Consider the following 6288-nt stretch of genomic DNA (forward strand, 5'->3'; position numbering starts at 1 on the left):
ATGCAGCCAGCACCATCACGCCTGCCTGCTGGTTCAAGTTCATGTATTATTAGGTAGAGCCCTGTGAGCCATTCGGCTCTTGAATCGGGTGCAACCGCAACAAACAAAAACCTAAAACATGAAAAGGAAACATCTTAAAGTGACTATGTGACTAAGTGCAAAAAAAAATCCAAGAAAAAACAGCAAAATATTGCAGAAAAAGCACCGTACACCAACGCTGCGTGCGAAAATCCCAGTGGGATGCAAGTCAACAACAACCACAAGACAACTTAGATTATTAGCTGGTGGTAGCTATCAGTTAAAGCTTGTACCCATTTAAATGTGTGCATTCAGGTGAAGTTTCAAGGGTTTTAAGTTAGATTTTTTTACGAATGGTTATACAGTTATCTTGTAATTGTATTTTCACTACAGTATCTAGTTAAGATCTAGGGGATACGAAGAATAATGTAATTAGCATGAAGTTGAATGTTAGAATGAGATAGAGATGTTTATATATTTATGTTTATATATTTTTTATATTATAAGACTGGCTGAGTGGAGCGATTGTTGTACGATGTTTTTTGAGTTCGAATTTTTTTTTGCGCTAAAACCGCATCGGGCAGCTGGGAATGTGAGGACACGTGGAAGAGAGCCGGCACACAGCCCTCGTATTCTTAGCAGTGACACTTGCCCACTCTTGGATTAAGTCAGGCGCATAGTCCACAGAGGGGAGGAGGGTGAGTGTGCAGGATGAACAATACTCCCGTTGTGATGGATTTTCTCGTTATTTTACAGTGGCATTATTGCCGACGGCTATATTCACAGCTTCTTTGTCAAGCCCACCGGAGCATTCCGTATTCAGGTCTACAGACAGACATACACACGTGAGAAAACTGTACACATTTCATAGCTTATGTTGGGGGTAGAGTGATTCGGGGGAGCCATGAATAAATACAGACAGACACACAGAGAGAGTGATACAGACATTCAGAATATGTATTTATACTGGAGGAATCCGATGATCTCTAAAGCACTTTTTCACAGAAGCCCAGTAAACACTGATACAGTACAGATTATGTCGGTGCTGCTTCACGAAACGAGTTCAATTCCCGGCCACGAGGCGAGTGACATCTGAAATGATCCTGGACACCAACCCCCTCTCCAGCCCGCACTGACCAGCGTGGTGAAGTAAGTATGGTAAAGTATGGTTCAGTATGGTGCAGTATGCCCATGACAAAAAGGCACGCGGTCGAGAATGGTGACGGAATGGCAGCCATTTGAGGCTGAGTCGACCTAAGGGAGGCCCAGGACTGGTTAAAATAATCGTCACTTGTGCTGTCCCTTGGGCGAGAATCGAACCCGGGTCCCCAGGTTCGTAGCGCAGCGCGCTAACCACTACACCACCGCTCCCCACTAGTGGCGATAATCACAGCCAGTCACCCACACACACCGGCACACACAGAGCCACACACACACAGCCAGACACACACACAGCCAGTCACACACAACCAGACACACACACCGGCACACACAGAGCCACACACACACAGACACAGCCAGACACACACACAGAGCCACACACACCGGCACAGCCAGACACACAAAACCAACCAGACACACACACAGACATAACCAGACACACACACAGACACACACAAAACCAACCAGACACACACAGAGCCACATACACAGCCAGACACACACAGAGCCACACACACACAGAGCCACACACACACAGACACAACCAGACACACAGACACAGCCAGACACACTGTCGGCGTAGCATCGAGACTGCCTGTGTGCACGGCTGTCTTGCCGCACACGCCCCCATCGAGGACTGGGGGTGACGGAGCGTGGCGGGAGCGAGCGAGCGAGGGAGGGAGTCTGTGGTTGGCACCGCCGTGTCGGCTCGGCTTACGGGAATCGCCTACGGACATTCTATAATCGCCCCCACCCCAGCACCCCCCGCCGGCGTGGGGAGGTGAGGGTTTGTGGAAAATGCCAGACGTCGGTTGTAACACGGGACTTTTTATTTTACTGAAATGTTATCAATTGCCAGGCTGATAGTAGAGTGGCACTACGTGCAGTGTGAACTTTACAAATGTTTATTATTTCTTACCTCCCTCCCGTCTCTCCCCCCATTTTGCAGATTATATATTTTTTGGTTTGACAGCCACCCCTTAGCCCCCACCCCCCTCTCTCTCTCTGTGTCCCTGTTTTTGTGAAGGAGTCCAGAGCTGGGAAAACCCAGCCCAAATGTAACGTTCAAATAAGTATAACCCGTAAAAACAAAGTTTTTCACTATAAATCCTTTATATGCGTGGCGGCTAGAGTCCTCTCGTCCTCTGGCTTGAGATGGCTGCCACCTATGGGTCAGATGATTGCATTGCACCATTAAGCAATTGGTAATTAAATATAATCTTTTTGTCCTAAAAAGTATAACATTTTGGAAAAATTTTTTCACAAACATTAATTGTCACGCACAACGAGTCTGTGTGGAAAATGTCAGCTCGATTGGATCACGGGAAGTGGGTTAAAAAACGACCGAAAGATTTGCACGGTCCTAAGCAAGCAAGCGAACTTAATATAAAGGATTTAAAAACAAAATTTGTTTTCCAATTATGCATCCCTCTGTTGGTGGAAAGCCACCGAACTACAGAGCACTCTAGAGAACCCCTCTGGAAGGGCACGTGTATTTGGCCTACTCTTCCGCACTGGCCAGCTCAGTAAACATGCAAACGTTGGGTCAACGTTTGTACAACGTTTGTACGTTTACTCGTAGATGTGTAGTAGGTATATGAAAGAGGTCACATGTTAAGCATTTGTTGAAAGTTAAACATTACTTAAGTATATGTACTCACTGTGTGTCTGTGGCAGAGCTGAAGGTGCTCGCTAACAGTACTTCCCCCAAAAGTATGTGAAGGCTATACGGGGGGCCTTTGTCTTTGATAGAGCTGAGCTGATCAATTACCGATTAATTATCGGTTCGATTTTACAGCGACTAATAAACGGACATTGCGAAAACAGTTGGGGAGGGGGAGGAAGTGACGAGGTCCACCTCGTGCCCCTACGTGTGCCGCTGGACGAGAGGTGGTTTCTATTTGACAGCCTCCTGCGGCTTTCCCTCTCAAGTCCACGCTTCGCAGGGGGGAGCAGGGGAACTGGGAAAACCCAAAATGTAAATTGAAAACAAATCAGTTTCCAATAAATGTTGAAGGTCACGTGCAAAGCATGTGCTAAAAAAAAAATTCCACACATTCGTCAATAACTGTGTGGCGTTCAAAGAAAATATATTAAGGGACATTTCGGGCAACGGCCCTTCTTTATGAAACTGTTTTATGTCCATTCTGTAAACGCTCTCGGTGTGAATGAGAAACGTTTTCGATTTTCGGATTCATTCTGAAAAATCCGAAAATCGACTCTGGATGTGAAACTTGCGGATGAGCGGGTAAATGGAACGTCACACATTGTGTGTATGTTTGTTCAAAATAAATTACAGTATTCTTCAACATATTCTAAGTGGAGTTAATACGTACACAGAGAAAGCTATTTACATCTAAATACTCCACATTTAAATCGGAACATATGAAAAGTACGCTTTTCGAAAACTTTTACGAGATGACGTGCACATGGGATACGGTCAAGTGGGCACTCTGCCGTACCACCACTCCCAGATCACTGAACACAGCGGCATTATAAAGAACGTGTGACTCATACCATCCTCTCTGGACAATCAGACTCACCGTTACCCAGAATGGGGGGGGGGGGAGGATGCACCGCCTCTTGTAATCCGGTTATTCCACGAATTATCTCGTCAAGCCGCTCCCTGCTGCGTCCGCAGTGGCGTGCACGCGCACAGAGCCATCACTCAGCACGCTCGTCGGCAACCAGCACGGAGTGTGTGGGGCCTGCAATGGTGAATGAATATCGGTGACGTTTCTGGCCATTATTGAAAGCATTAGAAATATACAAAGACAAAGACCCCTCGTCCAGCCTTGACCAGACTGTTGGGGCAAGCAACGATGGAGGCGAGAAGGGGCTAACGAGAGGGGGCGAGTAGCCAGCACCACGCCCGACCACCTTTGTCTCCACAGTAGCGATGCTCACACACCGCACCAAGTACGCATTTGAGGCACAGTCGACCTAGGGGAGGCCCACGATAATCGTCACTGGTGTTGGCCGTGAGCGGAAATCGAACTCGGTGCGCCGGGTTCGTAGGTATATACTGTATCGGTATATATATCGGTGTATATATCGGTGTATCTATATTGTCTTGTCTGTGTGTGGTTGTGTCTGTGTGTGTGTGGTTGTGTCTGTGGTTGTCTGTGTGTGTGTCTGTGTGTGTGTTTGTGTCTGTGTGTGTCTGTGTGTGTGTCTGTGTGTGGTTGTGTCTGTGGTTGTGTCTGTGTGTGTCTGTCTGTGTGTGTGTTAGTGTTGAGTTCTCGCCGGCTGTGCTCTGCTGCCCCCTGGCGTGAACTCCTGAGACGCGCGTGTCGCGTCTCTTGCAGGAGGTGCTGGAACCCGCCTCCTCGCACCTCGCCACGTCCCAGTTCTCACGTCTCGTGCGCATGGAGCCCTTGACTTTGCACTGCGAAGACGCGGAGCTGATGTTTTAGTGTTTCAACGAACAATCCGTGTAACGTCGCTTCCTCTCTGGGCTCTCTGAAGATCTGCCAAAGCCCGAAAGGGCAACTATTGTGTAAACCTTGTATAAGTCAGGCCAACGTGTTAATGCCGAATGTGTTGCGTTTCCATGTCACGTGTTGAATATTGTACATACGCGTTCGCTTTAACGGCGTCCCAGAGTGTACATGGAGTAATCTTGCCAACAACAAACAGTAACTCGGCAACATTTGTTCATCCATATTATCGATCAGCAACATTTGTTTGACAAAGTTGACTCTACTGATGAGACCACGAAGAGTTGAAACCAAGGCAGAGTTTGCTTGCTTAAGATAATGTTTACTGGATTACTTTGGTCTGAAAAGCCAAGAGGCTGAAGGCTTAAAACATATTACTCTAAATGTGGAGAGAGAATGGAGGGCTCATTAAATGTAATTTCTGTTGGTTCAGATAGTCAAGTTCAGGCTTCAGACCCTCTCTGTATGCAACACAAATATGCCCATTCTTGCTGTTCGGCCTCCTGGGATGCAGTAAAATGTCGATGCTATAAAAAATTCACGTTGTGTTAATAATGTATAGACTCACGCAGATGCAGATACTCACAAAGAGTGGTACACAGACTCCCACAGAGACCAATGGACTCATATACAGACCCCGAGACTCAGACACAAATAGAGACACTCATACAGATGCATCGACTCAGATACACATCCCATATATTTACATAGGGGCCCATCAACTCACAGAGACTCACATTGACACACATATTCCTGAGATACACATCGACGCATATAGAGCCCGAGAGAATGTAATGTAGAGAACCATAAACTTGTACAGACCCACTTATACGGTACTTAGAGATTCGCACAGTGACCTCTTTATTACCGACAGAATTTCGACTCACATCGAGACCAATATACTGTAATACGGACGTGTAGAGATCCATATACTCGCACAGGGACCCATGGAGAGTCACAGAGTGAGCTGCATACTAACGAGATAAATTCAGACTGGCGTAGAGTCCAACGAGGGAATGCCGTGGAGATCCACAGACTGGTGATCGAGATCTCAGGCGGACTGCTTCTTTCTCCGTGACACAATCACCGTGCCCCGCTATGTGTGTGTCCGGCCACGTCGAGAACGCTGCGGTGTTCATCCGCACGCTGCCTCGCCTCAACAAGGCGTCTCACCAAGATGTGAGAACGCTGCGGTGTTCATCCGCACGCTGCCTCGCCTCAACAAGGCGTCTCACCAAGATGTGAATCGCCGAGGCGTTATCGTGAGTTTCTAAAGAAAAGTCTCACGCGAAGACGCAATGTCAAGTGAGAACGTGGGCTCAGAACTGCTCCATGCGTGACATGAGCTAATATTATCAACACCACCACATTCGATGACGCTGAACGTCTTCATTATTGCACGCTGTGCCCTCTGTTGTAAGTCGTCTTTTGTAATGTTTAGAATGTCAATTCACATTTTGATGCTGTTACAGCATTATTTGGGACATGCCAATAATGTTTTTGCGTGTGTAGATATTGTTGTTAATCGATAACGCACTGGGGCTCTTCAATACCGTGTGGTTTCTTTCACAATTGATTTCGTCTCGGGTTTGTGTCTGCGACCATCACCTCCATCCATCCATCCTCCTCTCTCCTCCTCCTCCCTCTCTCCCCCCACGTAGCTCTCTCT

Source organism: Lethenteron reissneri, chromosome 4, assembly GCF_015708825.2.
Source record: "Lethenteron reissneri isolate LAM-NWPU_2019-01 chromosome 4, ASM1570882v1, whole genome shotgun sequence".
Classification (NCBI taxonomy): domain Eukaryota; kingdom Metazoa; phylum Chordata; class Hyperoartia; order Petromyzontiformes; family Petromyzontidae; genus Lethenteron; species Lethenteron reissneri.